We start from the raw sequence: 21348 nt of genomic DNA, 5'->3' as shown, positions 1-21348 counted from the left end.
GATCTTCTTGCAGTCCATGGAGCAGGAACCGGCAAGCCACTCCAGTATCCCTGCCAAGAAAACTCCATGGACAAAGACAACAGACAGTAGCTTAGAGAGTAGCAAATAAGATAGTGAACAAGACTTAAACATTATGAAAGTTCTTGTTCATATGCTTGACTTCTATTATATATCTTGAAATTTACATAGAACAAAGAAGTTCACAGGGCAGTTTACAAAAATAAGGCAGTATAGAACAATACATGATAATACAATTCTTATAAATGACATAAAAACTTTATTAGAAATGACATCAGCTTCTGAAGCCACTTTGGTCACCTGGGCACTAGTGTATACAGAAACAGCCTCTGACTAAGAACCTGCTATTTAAGAGAGGGAGTGACCCCATCCAAAGCAACTAAACCACCCACCCACTGTGCTTTCATCTTTCCAGGTCTGAGAGTCAGTTTGTTGGCCCTCCTGCCTTTTTTCTTCTGCAGTGATCCAGTGTTTCAGCTCCATCTATTTAGTTCTTTAAGTCTTCATTTCTCCACCTCTAGCTGCCCTATTTCCAGCTGGACTACATACACAATATTTTCACTCCCCTCCCCAAACCTTTTAGCCAATCAGAAGATCAGTTGCCTCCTGCCTTCATATCCTGTCTCTCCATCATTGCCAGGTTCCTAGGGTGAACTTTTGACCTTCCTGTGCAAACCTTTCTCCAGTGACATTTTATCCTCCTATACACCACTTTCCTCTGTGCAAGACAGCCTCTGAAATCACCCATTTTGCACCCCAAATTCTACAACCAAAAATGAAACGTCTGAAAGTCGTGTTCCTTCGCAATTAATCATGCCATAGATTGAACCTGAGATATTCTACATGCAAAATATATAGGTCTTCCCCTGAGCTGAAGGTCCTCCCCTAAACTGAAGTGCAAAGTGCTCAAGGGGGAAGCTATTTTTTTGACAGAAATGTTGTTTTAAGTCACAAGAGTGACAAGGCTTCCCCCAGGTGATAGAAATGTGCTCTTGCTTCTGAGTGGAATTAAAAATCCCAACAAAATACGTGGAACCCTACTTTCAATTAAAACTGCCTATTGTCGGCTCCTGTATTGTTGACTTTCCAATAACAGTGGTTGGGATAGCTCATTAAACCTTCTAATTGCACCAAGAAAGGGTTTTGGAGCAGTCCATTAAAAGCCACTTAATAAAAACCGGAAAGAAAGTATTAATATTGAGCTTTTTAAAGATTGTTTTCCCTCTGGGTTCCTAGTGTAATTTATATATAGCAAATACCCTTATGTATAGGTTCGTATTAGAGGTTTTATTCGGCAACTATAAAACCCAATTTTGCAGCTGGAATTTAATATTCAGAATGGGGAAATTAGCATAAAATTCATTATTTGAAATGGTTATTATTAAATTAATACCAAATACTGGAATTACTCTGATAGTACCGTATTTTTTGCTCTATAAGACTCACTTTTTCCCTCCTAAAAAGTAAGGGGAAATGTGTGTGCGTCTTCTGGAGCGAATGCAGGCTGCACAGCTATCCCAGAAACCAGAACAGCAAGAGGGATCGCTGCTTTCACTGCGCAGCGATCCCTCTTGCTGTTCTGGCTTCTGAGATTCAGAATATTTTTTTTTCTTGTTTTCCTCCTCCAAAAACTAGGTGCGTCTTGTGGTCTGGTGCATCTTATAGAGCAAAAAATACGGTAGATTTTTGGTTCTTACTACGGCCCTGCACTGTACTGGCAGGCTAGAACGGCAAGACCACAATGCAGATCTCCTCACCCTCCACCGCCTGGTCATGGCAAATCTGGGGTGTTAATGTCTCTTGAATTGCAGGCTGGGCTCTGCCAATGTCAGGGCCAGATCTGTGCAACTCACAATGTTGGGGCCTCCCAGGACACCACCTTGCTTACTGGGGCAGCAGGGAGGTGGCTGAAAATGATGCTTACGCTGCTGATCATCAGCTCGGGGTCCAAACGAGAGATCTGGTGGGTTTTTGTTTTTGTTTTTTTTTATTTGATGGCTACAGGCTTTGAATTGGCAGAAAGTAGGAGAGGAGACATGTGGCACTGTGGGTTAAACCACAGAGCCTAGGGCTTGCTGATCAGAAGGTCGGAGGTTCGAATCCCCGCGACGGTGTGAGCTCCCATTGCTCAGTCCCTGCTCCTGCCAATCTAGCAGTTCGAAAGCACGTCAAAGTTCAAGTAGATAAATAGGTACCGCTCTGGCGGGAAGATAAACGGCATTTCCATGCACTGCTCTGGTTCACCAGAAGCGGCTTAGTCATGCTGGCCACATGACCCAGAAGCTGTACGCCGGCTCCTTCGGCCAATAAAGCAAGATGAGCTCCGCAACCCCAGAGTTGGTCACGACTGGATCTAATGCTCAGGGGTCCCTTTACCTTTAGGAGAGGAGGCCGGCCGGCCGGCTGCATGGGGGATTTGTTGCTTGTGCAAGAGGGCAGATGTGACCTGGAGGGCAAAGCGGGGAGTTGGCAGGTGGGACTCGCTGGAACTCAATTCTGGCACCTTTCAAGTGGGCATATTGCCATTATAAGAGAACAAGTGAGGCATTCATGGTGAGTTCCAACGCCTCTTTTTCTCGAAAAATAGACCTGGACAAGGACATGTCCATCCTGACTGGTAATGAAGAGAGGAGCAGCAGCAGAGGAAAGGGGGTTGAGCGGGGCCAGGGATGTGTTGAAGGGAAGGCAGCAGGCTGTGGCTCAGTGGGTAGAGAATGCTTGCTTTTCATGCAGATGCAGAGGGTTGCCACTTCAATCCCTGCTGGCATCTCCCATTCAGACAGGGGTGGGATACTTCTTCCCCCACAGCATGAGGGCCAGTGTGGTGTAGTGGTTCAGAGCGGTGGACTCGTAATATGGTGAACTGGGTTCGCTTCCCCGCTCCACCACATGCAGCTACTGGGCAGGGACGCGGACTTATAAAAAATATTGGGGTGGCCCGGGAAAGCTCATGAATAATAAATAAGCTCATGAATATGCAAATAAAGTGGCGCCGCCTCCTCATGAGCGAATAGGGGGGAGCGTGCTGCGCCTATTAATCAGCTCCGGAACAGCTGATATGCGGGAAACGTGGGGCTAGCCGGAGAAGAGAGGGCTGGCTGGGAGGTGTGGCCAGTCGGGATTCCCCTGTTCTCGCGGGGGCTGAAACCGCCAGGAGGAAGGAAATCCCCCCCGGCAGTGCCTTGGCAGTGGCGGTGGTGCTGCGAAGCAGCGAGGCAGGAGCCCCCGCCCCCGGGGATTCCCTAATCTCGCGGGGGACGGCCGAGGCTCTCCGACTAGGGCACGCGGCTGGCTGGCTGGCTGGCGAGGGAGCAGGTGGGGAGGAGGCGGGGGCGGCGGCGGCGCTCTGCTGGAAGGGCGCCCGAGATTATTGGGGGGGCTCGAGCCCCCTCAGGCCCCATGGAGTCGGCGCCTATGCTACTGGGTGACCTTGGGCCAGTCACACTTCTCTGAAGTCTCTCAGCCTCACTCACCTCACAGAATGTGTGTTGTGGGGGAGGAAGGGAAAGGAGATTGTGAGCCGCTTTGAGACTCCTTAGGGTAGTGATAAAGTGGGATATCAAATCCAAATCCAAACCCTTCTGGAGCCATATGCTGGAAGCAGTGGGCACAACCGGGGCAGAAGTGATGGACATTGGTTGAATTCAGGTGCTTTAGTTGTGATTCCTGCATTGCAAAAGTCTGTATTAGATGACCCTTTGTAAATTGTAGGGGACCCAGCTTAGAGATGAGAATTAGGATGAAGGATGGTGACATGCAGACCATGTCTGTGGGTGTTAGCTAGGAACTTTGATGGCATCTCGTTTCTCAGGCTGTTTGCATGACATTTAAGTCCAGCCTGCCTTATCAGCTATTCCTGTTTTATTTATTAGTTATGTCACACCCCACATTTAAATGCAAAGTATCATAATGGCAGTGTGGTCATGGCTGTGCCCAGCTTGCTAGTCGCTGCAGCTTCCTCCTTTCTCGGGGGGAAAAATGCATAGCAGTGAGAAACCTGTCCCCATTCTTCCATGCTTCATCTGAGGCAATAGACACCAGTTGCTCGTGGGGAACACAGTGCAAGATTAGATTAGTTTGATTCTCCCTTTTAGCCCTTAAATACAGCTGCAGTACAATGGAGTGAGCTGTTGAAATGCAGTTTCACCTGATCTCAGAAATTGCTAAAGTGAGCCACCCTGAAAATGAAAATGAAAACAAAACAAAAATGATGAAGGTGGTTGTACAAGCCCTCGCCATCGACATTCTGTCATGGCTGATGCTATATTTTTGCATCTACTGGGTTCAATATATGGATTTTTATCCAAACCATTTACCAAGCTCTGGAGAAGAGCACCTTTGGCAAATCAGGCTGGAATCAGTGGGTGAATTTGTTTATTTTAGGTTGTAAGAGACTGTCAGCGTGACACCAGAGTACCTTGCTCCCTGTCCAGTGGCTTGGCTTGGGAGATTATTGAATAAATTTTCTTGTACGCTTTTACGGGGTGGGGGGGTGGGGGTGGGGAGGTGGTGGAACAGTTTGAAATGAGTTTTCATCTCCTACAATCATTAGCACATTAAGCAAGATGGGAGGACTGTGCTTCATAAATGCCAGCTTCATTTTACTTAAACAAGAAGTGGCAGAATTTAAATGGGATCTTTTGGAGCTCACTTACCTGAGAATAATGCGTCAGGCGTTTTTTTGCTTGCGCACCGACAGCAAGTGTTGACCCTGCTTATATATGACAAGTGGGGTATTAGCATGAAAGGTGGGTGAAGTGGCCTTGGGTGCACCTGAGATCCCGAGGGCTGTTGTAGCAAAGCGGAAACAGATCAGTGGGACGCATTCCCCAGATGTCCCTCAGTTTGTCCCTGCGGACCAGAATAACAATATTTCCACATTCCACAATCTCTTCCCATACCTAGCAATTGATGTCTGTGGGTGTAGGCCAGCTATTCTTCCTTTGTTGTTGTTGTTTAGTCGTTTAGTCGTGTCCAACTCTTCGTGACCCCCTGGACCAGAGCACGCCAGGCACTTCTGTCTTCCACTGCCTCCTGCAGTTTGGTCAAGCTCATGCTGGTATCTTCGAGAACACTATCCAACCATCTCGTCCTCTGTTGTCCTCTTCTCCTTGTGCCTTCCATCTTTCCCAACATCAGGGTCTTTTCCAGGGAGTCTTCTCTTCTCATGATGTGGCCAAAGTATTGGAGCCTCAGCTTCAGGATCTGTCCTTCCAGTGAGCACTCAGTGCTGATTTCCTTCAGAATGGAGAGGTTTGATCTTCTTGCAGTCCATGGGACTCTCAAGGGTCTCCTCCAGCACCATAATTCAAAAGCATCAATTCTTCAGTGATCAGCCTTCTTTATGGTCCAGCTCTCACTTCCATACATCACTACTGGGAAAACCAGAGCTTTAACTATACGGACCTTTGTTGGCAAGGTGATGTCTCTACTTTTTAAGATGCTGTCTAGGTTTGTCATTGCTTTTCTCCCATGAAGCAGGCGTCTTTTAATTTCGTGGCTTCTGTCACCATCTGCAGTGATCATTCTTCCTTTATCTAGCCATATAGAATCATAGAATCATAGAATCATAGAGTTGGAAGAGACCACAAGGGCCATCGAGTCCAACCCCCTGCCAAGCAGGAAACACCATCAGAGCACTCCTGACATATGGTTGTCAAGCCTCTGCTTAAAGACCTCCAAAGTAGGAGACTCCACCACACTCCTTGGCAGCAAATATATAAATGAGGTGCAGAAGTTCACCTCCTTTCAAGCATCTGCCGCTAGGTTATACCAGGGGGTGGGGTCATAACTCAGCAGAAGACCAAGTTCTTTGCATGCTGAAGGTCTCTGGTGCAATTCCTGGCATCACCAGGCAAAAGGGTCTCAGTAATGGAAAATATATTTACTTGAGATCTGATGGAGCCATTGCCACACAGAGTGGATAGTACTAAGCTTGACTGACCGGCTCTCTGGCTTGGTATATGGCAGCTTGTTTAAGATTTTAGGTGGTGGGTGAACATTTGAATGGTTCCTTACATGGTGGCTTTTGTAGTGTACCATTGATGTGCACAGTGCTTTGCAGAATGGCAACCTTTTGCTGTGTTTGCACTCTGTAATTTGATGAGGGGGAGAATATCACTGCACATAAAGAACTAGCGTGCCTGGGAGGTGGTTCTAGATCGGTCCCTCACATGTATTTTTCTTATGTGTGGAGAGATGTTGGGATTTCGTGTGTGTATGCGAGAGAGGGGAATTTAAACATTCTATGCTCTATTTCTTAGCACATCCATGAAAGTTTGCCCCCTAGTGGTGAGGCTGCTGTGGCAATAGGAGGTCTTCTGAAAGCAGCACCACATGCAGCCAGATGGAGGCCGTGACACGCCATCTGTGAAAACTCAGTCCCATGGTGATGTTTTATGCAGTTTATTTTAACTTTGCAGAGGGGTAGCCCAGTTTTATGGGTCATTTAATTTCATTTTGTTTCTCATTGGCTGCTGTTCTTATCGCCATACTGGCAGGCTGCACGAGTTCAGTCAATAATTGTACGTTCGCTGGAGGCAATCAATACAAAAATTAAAAAAGAGAGTTGGGGTAATTAGGCTAAAGCTGTGGCTTATGAGTTTTCAATAATTACTTTTAACTTCCTGCCTCCTCCCTCCACCGCCCTGCCTGAGCCTTGAGAAAAATGGGGCCTGATTGAAGGAGTGGATAATGTTTGACTGAGGACATGTCAACGTTTCCACAAAGAAAAGCAGGAAGTAAAATCAGTGTCTTTTTTGTTTTTGGCACATTAAATGGGGGCTGCACAGGATGGCAAGGAAACAATAGGCTTGATTTAGGCTGCACTGGTTTGCAGCTGTGCTGTTCTTTGTTACCTGTTTGGCCTCCTCTTTGACCTTAATGGTTTTCAGATGTCTTAGCCCCAATGATCCAGTTCCATTTACCTGCCAAGGGAGTGCCATGTTTCTGAAGGTTGTTAACCTGTTCAGGTTCCATGGAGGAACCCTCAAAGCAAGGCTGGTCAGTTGCCACAAATCTGTGGAGAGCTTCTGAGGAAGCAACTTCCTCTGACAAGGGTTGCAAGTGAACTGAGACCTTTTGAGCCTCTGCTTCTGGCCTCCTCCTTTTCTACTTAGTCTTCTTTTTTGGCACTAGATACCTTAAAGGGATTCTAAGAAGAAGAAGAAGATATTATTTATATTCCGCCCATCTGACTGGGTTGCCCCAGCCGCTCTGGGCAGCTTCCAACAAATTATAAAACCACAGTAAAACATCAAACATTATTTAGTTTTCCTGCTGAGAAGATTGGCTCAGATTATGTGCAAGATTGTCAGCCCACCAGTTTGATGGGAAACCTAGGACACTGTGTTATAGATAATGCATCTTAGAACTCATTTTCTGAGCCCCTAGTAGAGCAGAAGCCAGACTTTTAAATATGTGCCAGTTCATGACACATATGGAAGGTGCCTGCTTGATGGTCTAGAGCAGAGATGGGGAACTTGTGGACTGAGAGTGATGGGAATTGTAGTCCAACAACATCTGGAGGGCCAGTAGGTTCCCCACTCTTGGTCTAGAGCCTTGGAGCAGCAATAATGCCTCATTGGGCAACCCCAGTAACTGCAGAGTATGGCCTCCCAGTTGTTTAAATCCTTCTTATGGTGTGTATGCATGTTTCAACTGTGGATAAAAAACAATCTGTTCTGGAATGAGAGCGCAGAATTATATTTCAACTGCGTGGCTGGTCTGCTGTCTCCCCAAGAATTAGAAAAAAATGGGCTTCAACAAAATGACTTTGCTTTCTTTCTACATGAGAGGGCTGTTGCTGTCTTGATCGTGTGCATAAGTTAACCAGTAAGGACCACCCTTTAAAGACTTGGTAACTCCATTGCAACAGCAGAATTTTAAAGGTGCTGTAACTGTTCATTTCTTACAAGTGAATCCCATGAAATATTCTTCTGAGGGAGGGAGATTGCTTGCCTGCTTGCCTGCTTCATTCATTCATTGTTATTTCACCTTTCAGCATGTTAAAGCCTCCCTAAGTAACTACAACAATAAAAACAACCTTTAAAACATAGCAAAGCAGCCTAATAAAAGCCAAGTACTGCAATAAAGTCAGCAGTAGGGTGTCAACTTTGCGGCCTCCCAGTTCTCAGGGCCTGGTGGAACAAGGGACTTTTTTCACTGAATGTCCCACAGCACAGACTTGCTGGGCCTCTCCATGAAGGGGATTTTATTGGGGAGGTGCCAGAACAAACAAGGCCCTATCTTTTCTATGTGCCTAAGGCAGTATTCTTAAAAATGTGTCCCACGTGACTGAAAACTGGAACTTAGTTTCTTTGCAAAAAATGGGCATGCAAACTCATGCTTAGCAAAATCTGTTGTCGTGGCAGCTCAACCTCTTGACAGATGCCTTATCGTCTGTCATCCTCCCTTTAACCTTTTCATTCCAAGGCCGTGAAACTTTCCTGCAAGTTGACTGTAATCCCATTGCCAGGCTCTCTTGCCTCATCTTGCTCTGCCTCATGTCTCTCTTCAGCTGCCACTAGATGACTCTGAAATAGGATGCCATTATCTCTTTGCGGGGGACCTGTCTGAGATGGTGAGTGACAGGTTCTCCCAGCAATAAAGAATGAGTGTTGTGGGAGCTTCACCTTATCAACGTGCCTTGCTCAGTTATCCTTTCCTTGAGCCAGTAACTGCACAGGAAGGGCAGCCCTCATCAACAAGGTGACTTCGCATCCCCAAAAAGGACTTTAGATCTCAAACCCTTTTCCAGTCTGTATCGACTCTCCTTTCACCTGACATGATCTGTTCCTTCCATCCTCCTTCTCCAGCTGTCTCTGTAACTTCTCCCTTTTGCGGTACACCTGTGTCTGCACTGTGCCACTTCAGGGAAGCAGGAAGAACCTATTATGATGAAATTGCCCTTCTTCCATAAGCACGTTGAGGACAAGCAGCTAAGCCTTCTCCCTAACTTCAACCTTTCTGTCTGGGGATGAGATGATGATGATTTCAGTCATCAGAGCATTCAGCCGCATCTCCACCTACACTACTATAATAATAATAATAATAATAATAATAATAATAATAATAATAATAATAATTTATTATTTATACCCCGCCCATCTGGCTGGGCCTCCCCAGCCACTCTGGGCGGCTTCCATAGAAACCAAAAATACAGTAAAATATCACACATTAAAAACTTCCCTGAACAGGGCTGCCTTAAGATGTCTTCTGAATATCAGGTGTTGTTTATCGCTTTGACATCTGCTGGAAGGGCGTTCCACAGGGCGGGCGCCACTACCGAGAAGGCCCTCTGCCTGGTTCCCTGTAGCTTTGCTTCTCGCAGTGAGAGAACCGCCAGAAGGCCCTCGGCGCTGGACCTCAGCGTCCGGGCAGAATGATGGGGGTGGAGACGCTCCTTCAGGTATACTGGACCGAGGCTGTGTGAGAGCAACGGATTTCCAACTGAGCAGCTTGAAAAAGTGTGTGAGATGTGGGCGCTCAGTGACACCCCACCCAACTTCTTTCTGGACTGGTATGTAGGAAAGGGTAATAGACACTGCTGGGGGGCAGTTGCATCACAGACCCCCCTGGAAACAGCCATTCACTCCTCCTCTCCATCTCTCTTGCCCACAACCAATGTTCCCCTTGTCCAATCAGCGCCCATCCCTAACTACGTGGAAATAAGGATAAAGGTTTCCAGTGTAATGGGGGGGGGAATCATTTAACCTTGTGTTTAAGGAGAGGGCTTCTTGTTTTTGAGTGGGCTGAACAAAAGATGGCCGCCAGATGAGCTGGATTCATGCAGTCCCTGTGTCTTATCTGCCAGTCGCCGACTCCATCCACTAACAGGATAACGTTTTATCTTCCCCCTCCTTATGTGCCAACCCCGCTTGAAGACTGTCTGTCTTGGAACATATAATATGTGTGTGTGTTCACACAGAGAAAAGCCATGTTTCATTACCGTACACGTTTTTTTCACTTCTCTGTCGAAATTGACCTGTCACTCCAGGGTTCACAGAAAGGGTCTTGTATTCCCAAATCTCATTTCCCAGGCAGGTTGCATCGCAAGAGCAACACAAAGCTGCTAGCCGAGGGACTGATAGTGGAGCTAATTCAAAAGAAGCGCGCCGGGTCCTTTTCATTTTCTCTCCAATATTTCAAAGTCGTTGGGGAGGACGGGGTGGGGGTGGGGGAGCAACCAAGCTGCCTATCCTCTTTATTATCCCTCCCTGAGCGACAGCCGCCGATCTCTTTCTGACTCTGTTTGGGGCCATGAAATGGAACATGTTGCTCTAAGGGTAGATAGCTCTTAACTGGAACTGATTTAAAGGGGAAAGAGATTTGTAATATCTCCATTTATTATATTCTGCCATTCCACACACACACCCACTCGCCCCTCCCACTTCCGAGCACTTCTGCGTGGGAAGTGTCAGAATTAATTTAAAAGTGGGAGTGAGAAGTGTGTTGTGCAAAAGGGACTCGAGGCTGCCAGAATGTAGACATCTGTGGAGAGACGGTCAAGGCTTTATTATTTCGTTTTATTAATAATACATTCTCGCTCCCAAGTTTTAAATTGGAATACCAAGTCCAACCTGAACTCGTTGCAGCTCTAGTGGGGGGGGGGAGAAAGAGAGAGAGAGAGAGAGAGAGAGAGAGAGAGAGAGAGAGAGAGAGAGAGAGAGATGCTCTGCATGCCAAATTCATCCCCGGCATCTCAAATCTCTGCTAGCAGTGCTAGGAAAAGCGTCTCTTTGCCTGAGACCCATGAGAGTTGTTACCAGTCAGAGAGAAAGCAGACTGGGCTCTGTGGGCCAGTAAAGTCAGGCGGATTCCTCTGGTCATGTGAGCGCTAAGACTCTGCATGGCAGGGCACAGCCTGCCGCCTCTTGATTCTGATGACAAAATGTTAGGGGGAGATGCTTAATTGATTTGTTAATGGCCACATTAATGTAAACACTAGCTACGGAACTGAAAGAAGCAGGACTTCCACAAGCAACCCTGCAGCTAACCCGTGATACAGGGAAGGTGGCAGAAAACATGGTTTTGAAAAATTCAGGTCTCCATTTATTCAATAAATGAATGTTCCCCCACCCACAAAGGTTTTAATAAAAGTGTGTGAGTGTGAGAAAGAGTGTATACAGTCATACCTCAGGTTACAGCCACTTCAGGTTGCGTTTTTTTAGGTTGCGGACTGCCGAAACCCAGAAATACCAGAACGGGTTACTTCCGGGTTTCAGCAGTCACGCATGTGCAGAAGCGCTAAATCGCGCTTTGCGTATGCGCCGAATCGCGGGGTGCACGTATCACGTTCGCAACCCGAGCGTCCACTGTATTAGCTTCTAAAACATACCTCTTCCTCCACTTTGTAATGCCATGGTCTACATAGATAATAAGCAAATAAATGGTATAAATAAACCTTCGAATTCAGCTTTCTGGTTGGCCTAGAAATCTATTAACCCTTGTGAGGGTATACCTCATGTCTCCCATTTAGAATAAAAGAGGTGGGGTTTTTGTGATTAATGTCATGGTCTCATACTTTCCACTTGGTCCATTTTGGAATGTATATGTAAGAAAATCCATCTTTTGCTGTGGTGTGAAGGTGGGAATGTACTTCATGTACTCTGTTTTGTGGGAAAGATGATTTGTTTTCAGGATGCCTTGCAAGGCATTCCACATTTCAGCATTCTTGAGAGTACTTCATATCCTCTGTTTTGAGGGGAAAGATTCAGGTTTGCAACATTGTAGTAACTTGGGTGCTTTAATGTCTAAAGTGGTAACAACAGAGCAGCCACAGTCAGACTCTGTAGAATAAGCATTAAATCTATATTTAATGGTAGACGCTGAGTTGCCTGAACTGCAGCTTGAAACACAGCAGGCCTGATCCACACTGAGGACTAAAGCGCATGTTGAACATGAGTGTGGCAGACAGTACAGCCATGCTGACTTTCATGTGCAAATGGCACAACGTGACTCTGTTCTTTTGCATGTTTCTCACATGAGGGATATCCCGCCTCCTTTACCACCACTGTCCCGATTTGTCAGGCAGCCCCCTTCGTAGACCTTTTATTTTATGTACAAATGAAACCGTCAAAATGTTTTGAAGGCCAGTTCATTTTCCAGCATACAGCGGGCCCTTGTAATTGCTCACATTGAAACAGTCTCTTGTCTTCCTCCTCCCTAACAAAGCTCTATTAGCATTTCTATGGTTGTTATTTGTAATTGCCTTGCCGTTCCTGATGCCTGCGCATTATAATTAAATCATTTCAGATTCCTACTTAGAGCCCTAAAACAGCTGCACCAAATTACAGCCAAAGACTTATGCTGGAAATATGCAGTTCCAATTAGCTAAATATCTGGGGCATGATGGTGCAGGGAGGGGGAGGAATCACCAAAATAAAACAAGAGGCCAATAATAGGTTACAGCTTTTCCTCTCCAGATTTCTCGAAAGTGCTAGGTTGGATTGGGAGATTATTATTATTACATTTTTATCCCACCCTCCCTCCAAGGAACCCAGAGTGGCTTACAAGTTATTTATCTGTTTATTTGAAACCTGCCCTTCAGCGCACAGGCGACTTATAAGACGTTAAAACACAGGAACTTAAAATTGTGAAATTCTCACATATGCCCAGAGCAGCTAAATATTTGTTTTCCAAGTGCAGCATAATTCATGCAAACACAGACTTGAATAAGGTGATGAGTTTGGGAGGGAGATCCAAAGATCTGGGGCCACCACTGAGAGAGCCTAGCACCTTGCCAACCTAGTGACTTTTGCTGGCAGGCTAAATAACGGGGTAAAAGTAAAGGGACCCCTGACCATTAGGTCCAGTCGTGGCCAACTCTGGGGTTGTGGCGCTCATCTCGCTTTACAGCTTCCGGGTCATGTGGCCAGCATGACTAAGCCGCTTCTGGTGATCCAGAGCAGCGCATGGAAACACCATTTACCTTCCCACCGGAGCGGTACCTATTTATCTACTTACACTTTGACGTGCTTTCAAACTGCTAGGTTGGCAGGAGCAAGGACCAAGCAGTGGGAGCTCACCCCATCGCGGGGTTTGAACTGCCAACCTTCTGATCAGCAAGTCCTAGGGCCTGTGGTTTAACCCTACAAACTGAGAGCTCTGCAGAGCATGAACCCCTAATTTTTGCTGCAAATTCTTCTCAGTTATGATGTATAGGACTGGATTTAGGTTTGATGAGGCCCTAAGCTACTGAAGGTAATGGGACCCTTTATATGTCCAGTTGTCCTTTGTCATCAACATATTGTCGCTGTTTTTTGTGTTGAATATATGCGATATATTTATGGACCTAATAGGTATCTAAAGCCATTTGCACATAACAAAATATGTATTTTATCAAAGTTGAACTGAAATACAATTAAGTATATTAATAGTGAAATGGGGGGGGGGAGTGGGGCCCTAAACTATAGCTTGTTTAGCTTATACGTAAATCCGGCACTGATTATGTATGTTGGTGTATGACTGGGGTATTACCACCAATATCTCTAGCTTTATTTAAAGTATTATTTAACTGTGCTGATGGTATTGTTAGCATCTTTAAAAAACAATAGAACCTAAAGCGGCTCTTTCAGCTTAATGCAGCTGTATAGTATATTCTTGCTTTTAAAAAGAAGAAGAAAGGATGCACATTCCTTGCATCCTTCTGGTGGTTTTTCTTAAAGCGTATTTGTGCTAAATTGTGTATTAAGTGGTTTTTGCCTTGTGCAAGAGAGAGGATAAGCAAGCACTAACATCCTGGCTTAGTGCAGATGAGGCTAGTCTTCTGGGATGAGTGTCTTTCACAGAAAGATAGCAAAATCCCAACTCCAGAATTAGATTAGGGCCGGGAAAAGATTTTGATACTGAAAGACAGTCATTGAACACAACGGTATTTTAGAGCTGTGGTTAAGCAGCTCAGAGGTTTTCTCCAGTTGCCTTTCCCCCCTCTTTTTGGAAGAGGAGGAGGAGAAATGAGAGGAACAGCAGTAAATGGGTTTAGGCTTGAGGCTTCCCATTTTCATTCAGCCCCTCACTCTGCTTGCTGCTTCTGTGGTTCAGAAGTTTGACAGGTACCGGGAGGATTTTGTAAGCGATGCCCAATGTTGGCAGAGGCACAGAGCAAGAGAAATTCTCTTGTGACACGAGGTTTAAAAATCCGCTCATCAGATTTCTAGGCAAAAGAGGAATTTACAAAGTGATTTTCACTTCTGAAGTTTGAGAAGGGCGAAGCCAGCCTAGCAAGGGATTTGAGCTGACGTCCCTTGGTGAACATGAAAACCACACATTCTGCAGTTGATAAAAACAATTCTGGGATTCTTGGCTCACCTGTAGGATTGCAACAGCCTCAGCCCCTAGCCTTATTTATTTCTCCTGAATCTCAAGATGAGGCGTTCTTCCCCATCAGTAAATGTTTGGGGGGTGGTCAAAAGCTCTTTGACTCTAGCTACTTCAAATGTGGATGGAAAGTTATCCTTCGTCCAAAGGTTGTAGGTTGAAACCATGTTCTGGGTCTGATTTGCTGGTTGCTAGGACAGTTTTTTCAAAACAGTTTTTGATTTTATCATGTTTGGAGGTGATCTGAGTTTTTAGTGGCCGGAACTGATAATTGTAGTGTGAATTACCATCATCATTATTTATTAAATTTATACACCACACTTTATTTGATGGTTTACAGCATAAAAACAAAAAATTCATAACATAACAACAACAACCACACATTTTAAAGGCCATAGTTTGTTTAACAGCCAAAAGCCTGGTTGAAGGTTGAGTAGCATTGCCTGTTTGCTTGTTGTTGAGTTCTCACATTACCTGCACAGCTTTTTAACATTTCTAAATGAATTGGTCCTTGCAATGATACAGTAAGTCTTAAAGTGAACTTTCTGTGAAGACTGCCCTGTGCTCATCATCTGTTGGAAAAGGGCAGAGAAAAAAAACATATGGCCATGAGAATGAGTTGCAGGAAAGTAATTTAAAGTTAAAATAAATGAATGAAGGAGACTCAGAAAGGTAGTTTTAAAATAAACAGTGTGATTGCTGTCTAAATAATCTGCAATAAACAATCCTAAAGAAGGCTTCCAAATGTGGGGTACAAGTCACAAGTGTTACCCAGGTTGTCCAGTGTTGGATGACTACCTTCATAGGAAAGAAACTCATTTTTACCTTTTAGACTCAAAGGGGGGCAGGCAATGACAGGGGAAGACATTACACCAATCAGATGTAGCTGTTATGTCGGTAAATATATTTTTTTATTCCTTTGAGCATTCTTCTAGTAAGTCATCATAATATTTTTTCCAGTTCTGCTGCAGGGATCACTGAATACTTTCAGTACCTCATGTTACGTTTGCTTCATGATAAGTTTTTTCAGGTTGCGTCCCACAGCGACCCAGAAGTACCGGAAAGGGTTACTTCCCGCTTTCGCCACTTGCTCGTGCGCAGATGCGCAAAATGACGTCACACGCATGCTCAGAAATGGCGAATCGCAACCTGCGCGTGTGCAGACATGCTGCTGCGGGTTGCATTCTATTCATGTTGCGAATGGGCCTCTGGAACGGATCCCGTTTGCAACCAGAGGTACCACTGTATCTTTAATCAGGAGAAGTTTTTTAAAAAAATTGTATGCCTCTCTTGAAATCTTTGTACCTTATCTCATGGAATTCCACAAGACATGCATGCGCAAAACCATGCAGGTGCTTATTCAATCTTAGGACTACAAACTCATAATGTAGTGTGACTGTGAATAAAAACATTCATGCGCTTCCTCAACCCTCAAAGAAAAGCAGAATTGAGGGCTACTTACAAGAAGCAATTGGCCACTTTAGAAGAAGAGTTGTGGAATTAGAACTTGGAATCATAGAATTGGGATGGCTGAGGGTCGCCTCGTCCAACCCCTGCAATTCAGGAATCCTGCCCACAGCCATCCCTGGGTGGGCTCAAACCATCAACCTACTGGTTAACAGCCATACACCCTATGCCACTGGAAGCCACACTTCAGACAGACAGACAAATTTGTCACAGAAACCTGCTCTTTCAGGCCAGGGTAGGGTATCTGCTGATAATATCCGCCCTCCCTTCCCCACAGGTGGGCGGGGTTTGCGGCACCGAGTGGGGCTCACCTGGGCGGGTGCCACCCACCTGCTTGAGCCGGCCTTTGACCTGCCCTCGGCCAGGGAGGACGGCCAGCCGGGGGTGGGCCCAAGGCCAAAAGAAAAGAGGCTGACTCCTTGGCTCAAGCCTCTTTTGCTGTTTTTCCTTCCAGGCCCGAGAGGGCGGAGGGCGCCCTGGTGGTAGGCCGCATGTCAGCCACCCACTGAAAAATCTTAGTAGCATGGCTTTCAGTTTTTCTGGTTGGGGGGGGGGTTATGTCATGCCGCATGGCGGTCATGTTCACACCCCTCCCCCTGTTCTTTATAGCAGGAGCCCATGATTAAGGATGTGTGCTAACTGTTATTCCTCTTTTGCAGTTTTAGTGTTTGTGCACAATTAGGTTGGCTGGTTCTGTCCTTAGCCCAAATCTTTTGATTGCAAAGTAATAATAATAATAATAATAATAATAATAATAATAATAATAATAATAATAATAATTTTTTAAAGAAACACAAAAACAAAAACCTGCCATTTTACTCAGGTATTTTGTGGGTTCCAGTAGTGGTGGACATCGCTTCTAGGTGCATTATGTCTCTAGCCGTGGCAGCTGAACAATTGGAAGGTTCCCCGTTGCACACAACTGGTGCTGTAGCGGGGGGCACTCCAAGACCTGCAGCAAAAGGCACCCCTAGCAATGCCGTAAAGGCAGCCAACAGAATTAAGAAAAGGGCCTTGTCTTCCAGCTGGAAGGTCCCACCTATGAAGTTAATAATCTCTAAGAAAAAAGTGAGGGATGATGGCCCCTCCACCTCTGATGCCAAAATTCCACCTGCAACCTTTGCACATCCCTGATACAACTAACTGTAAATGGTTCAATTAAAAATAGTTGCACCAGCACTTCCTATGCAGGCATTGTTGATGTGCCATAATGGTGCTGTATGGCTTTGCAGAGAGGTGCCAAAGATGCCTCCAGAAAAGGCAGTTTGCCATTGAAGGCACATTAGAAAGAGGTTTATTTATAGCTACGGCTTGTGAAATGCTTTGCAAATGCGGCGAGGATGCAAGAGCCAATTTTCCTACCTGGTGCCAAGAAATGATGAGAAAAATTAAAGCTCTGTACACCTAAAAGCCCCTCAGGCAATATCACACTTGAAATAATAAACAATGCAAATAATCATAGGGAGCTCATTGTGCAATGCTGGTACATAGCCTGAGGCTGAAAATGAGCAGAGAGCTCAGCATGAACAATGCATCTTTGGGGCTTCGGCCTTTGCTGGCTGCTGAGCATTCCACGAGTAAAATTAGCATTTTGCTGCTACTGTGGAGGCACTTGTTTACCTCCGAAGCTCACGGGGACAGCCTGTGAGTTAGAAGAGAAGCCCCAACGAGCATTTCAAGAGATGTCCAAGCACCGCACAGATGAATTGATTTAATTAGCCCCTAGAATGCTTATTGCAGCGAGATAGCGTGGGAGAGATTAGCTCCACAGACAGCATTTTCTCTCCTGTGGAGGTGACCCAGGAGCTGCCTGATAAAATCTCCACACGGCTGCATCCCACTGAGCACTCAGGTCTCCCCCTTGAGCAGCCCCACATGCAACCCGTGTTGCATCTCTTCACACACACACACCCCAACAGCCTTCTGATGGCAGAAAGTGAGGAGGAATTAAAGAACCTTTTATTGAGGGTGAAAGAGGAGAGCGCAAAATATGGTCTGAAGCTCAACATCAAAAAAACAAAGCTCATGGCCACTGGGCCCATCACCTCCTGGCAAATAGAAGGGGAAGAAATTGAGGCAGTGAGAGATTTTACTTTCTTGGGCTCCATGATCACTGCAGATGGTGACAGCAGCCACGAAATTAAAAGACGCCTGCTTCTTGGGAGAAAAGCAATGACAAACCTAGACAGCATCTTAAAAAGCAGAGACATCACCTTGCCAACAAAGGTCCATACAGTTCAAGCTATGGTTTTCCCAGTAGTGATGTATGGAAGTGAGAGCTGGACCATAAAGAAGGCTGATTGCCGAAGAATTGATGCTTTTGAATTATGGTGCTGGAGGAGACTCTTGAGAGTCCCATGGACTGCAAGAAGATCAAACCTATCCATTCTTAAGGAAATCAGCCCTGAGTGCTCACTGGAAGGACAGATCCTGAAGCTGAGGCTCCAAGATTTTGGCCACCTCATGAGAAGAGAAGACTCCCTGGAAAAGACCCTGATGTTGGGAAAGATGGAGGGCACAAGGAGAAGGGGACGACAGAGGACGAGATGGTTGGATGGTGTTCTCGAAGCTACCAGTATGAGTTTGACCAAACTGCGGGAGGCAGTGGAGGACAGAAGTGCCTGGCGTGTTCTGGTCCAGGGGGTCACGAAGAGTCGGACACAACTAAATGACTAAACAATAACAGCAAACAGACTTCTAATCTTTCCCAAGTGTTTTGTCTCCTGCCAGCCAGACCCTTCCTCACTCTCGCTGTTAGCCAGTCCACAAACCTGGGAGAGCTCTCTCATTCCTAGGAACTCTTGGTCACCTCCCTGAGGAAGGGAAGCAAGGGGCACATACCTGCTTTCCCAGGTCACTTGCAAATTCAGGTTTTTGTTTAAAGCCAGGGTGAGCTATTGTAAAGGGTGCTACTCTTAATGATGTTTCAGCTGGCGGATGATGCTGAGCCCACTTCCTGATGGGGATGGATTGCCGGGAAAACATAGCTCAAGGTTCTCGCACCTGGACTGGTTCCACATTGTCTCCTGGGCACAATTCCAATGTGCTGATTGACCTATAAATTCCTAAGCATCTGGGACCCAGCATTCCTTAGAGTCTGCCTCAGTTCTTATGACCCATTGTTGCCTCCAAACCCCAGTAGGATCACCCTCTTAAGTTTAACATCCACACGCCAAATTAGGTTTGTAGGAGAAGCGTTTTGTTGGAGGCCCCTTTACTTTAGAATTTCCTCCTGCATTTTCAAAACCGTTTGTGTGAACCATTTCTTTTAAGGTTTTACTGTTTCATATTATTTTGATTTTTCTTCAGAAAGCAAACGCAAAGTATGTATGCCAGTCCTTAACAAGGAAATGCTAGTAACAGAAATATTCAAAAGCAACTCATTATTTGTGTTTAAAGGGGGAATTCAGTCTCTTTGCTTCAACATTTCTTGGGGGTGGGGAGGGAGAGACAATTCCAGCACCTACACTCTGAACGTTCAACACTTAACTGGCTGAGCAAAGTGTCTGTTTTCTGGCGATGCTCAAATCAATCTGTTGTCTAATTAAGTGCTACTAATTAAGAAGTTGACCTTAAAACATCTTTGACACAAGACTTGAGGGCTCCATTTTCTTGTACCACTTGCTTGTACCACTAATTTAAAAACTATGAAATATAGCCAACAGATTTTTCAGAATTTCATCTGTGGGGGAGTCATCGTTTTAGTCAAGGAAAGACAAAAATAGTTTGTTGGAGTAGCGCAGTTACATCAGAACAAATGAAACAAAAACAAGTAGCCGGGATGTCTGCTTCTTTTCTCGTTTTTAACAATTCCTTTTCCTTACTGGTCACTGCCTCTTTCCAAACACAATGCCTTTTTTAAAATTTTAGTGCACTTTTTACACATTTCATTCACCTCCCAGTTTGACTGAAGATTAGGGCACCTCTTCCCTTCCCTGCTATTTTTGAGAAGAGACAATATCAAAGAGACAGTGTGGTAATGCTGACACCCAGAACAGCCTGTCTTTTTATATTTTGATTTGTTAAATTTCTTGACAACTTCCTTTCTCCCTTCCTCTCTCTCTAATCTGGAACGCAGATGAAACAGTACAATATGTTTATTTATGACATTCTTAAGTACCTGCTGTTCATGCCTGAGAAACTTAAAGGTATTCTGAAGCCACCTTCCATAAAGGAACCTGTGTCTCTCCCCTCCCCCCTTTAGGAAAGGAATTGAATATAAAACTGCCAATATCATACCGCCATTATAAAAAATCCATGGTGCTGCCACTTTTGGAGTACTGTGTACATTTATGGTCGCCTCACCTCAAAAAGGATGTTGTGAAGCTGGGAAAGGGTCAGAAAAGGGCCCCCAAAAGGGGATGGAGCGACTCTCATATGAGAAAAGGTTGCAGCATGTGGGTATTTTGAGCTTGGAGAAAAGGGGCGCAAGAAATGAAATGTTTAAAAAGTTATAGAACTATGAACGGCAAAGAGAACGTGAATAGAGAAAGGATTTTCTTCCTCTCTCATAACACTAGAACTTGTGGCCGTCCAGTGAAACTGAATGTTGGACGATATACGACAAATAAAAGAAAGTGTCTGCTACCACTTGTTGGTGAACGCCCCCCTCGGGAAAAGCTGGCTCCTCTCCCCAGGCACTGGGGCCTGTTGCCGGTGATCTGCCCCTGGCTAGTCTTCGGTCAGTCCAGGGAGATCAACAATAAGCGACACCTCCCTTTTGAGAGATGCACACTCCCTTTCCCCTTGCATCTCAGCAGAAGAAAAAAGACAGTCTGAAAGTAGTCTGACTCATTCTACTTTATTCCCGGACTGTACACTGTACAAAACATGTCTGCTCTCTCAGAAACCTCCGTACAACTCTCTCACTCCTCCTTTGCAGCAACAACAGGAAGGTCTCAAGTTACACTGAGAACACAACCTTGAGAAGAGCGAAGAACATCCTGTCTCACGCTCACTCACATCATAAGAATCACATGGTGTAAACAATGTGCAGCTGGTTTGCAGCTGGTGAGCTCTCATATTACAACACTTATTCCCCCAGGAGGCAGTGATGGCCACCAACTTGGATGGTTTTAGAAGAGCAATTAAACAAATTTGGCTATTGATGGCTACTAGCCATGATGGCTAGTACAGTTGGAGGCAGTAATGCTTCTGGATACTACTGTACTTTTCTGTGTATAAGACGCCCCCTATTTGGGGGGACTAAAAATTAAGAAAATGGGAGGAGATTTCCCAGAGTTGTTGAGCTTCCTAACGTCTGTCCCAAAGCTGGCAGAAGCAGCCTATTGCCTGTCCAATTGCCGCAGCAACACCCAATCAACACCACCCCTTGCAGCAGACACCAATAACACGCTGCAAACCACCTCCGGTTTGCGGCTTCAACTAATCCCACACCCCCTCCTGGCACTTCCCATGTATAAGACGACCCCCTATTTTAGCCATGTCCAAAGTCTGTTTTGGGGGCCTAATTCGGCCCGCCGGTTGATTTAATCCAGCCCCCGTGGGCAGTATATGTCCTGGGGTAGAACCCTGATCCACCAG

The 21348-nt window shown here is 45.5% G+C and overlaps 1 protein-coding gene and 1 long non-coding RNA gene across 2 annotated transcripts in view; one reads left to right on the top strand and one right to left on the bottom strand.

The window, feature by feature from the left end:
* Window positions 1-21348, top strand: part of EXOC4 (exocyst complex component 4) — a 353985-nt gene that overhangs the window by 229742 nt on the left and 102895 nt on the right. The window lies entirely within an intron of this gene.
* On the bottom strand, window positions 19773-20990 carry LOC308595924. The gene is made up of 3 exons (XR_014012220.1): window positions 20837-20990; window positions 20360-20385; window positions 19773-19982 (listed from the first exon to the last, which is right to left on the bottom strand). It is a non-coding gene; the product is annotated as an uncharacterized lncRNA (long non-coding RNA).

The sequence above is a fragment of the Podarcis bocagei genome (assembly GCF_964188305.1).
Source record: "Podarcis bocagei genome assembly, chromosome: 10".
NCBI lineage: Eukaryota > Metazoa > Chordata > Lepidosauria > Squamata > Lacertidae > Podarcis > Podarcis bocagei.
The sequence above is the reverse complement of the archived record's forward strand: the minus strand, read 5'-3'. Positions and strand labels throughout refer to the sequence as shown.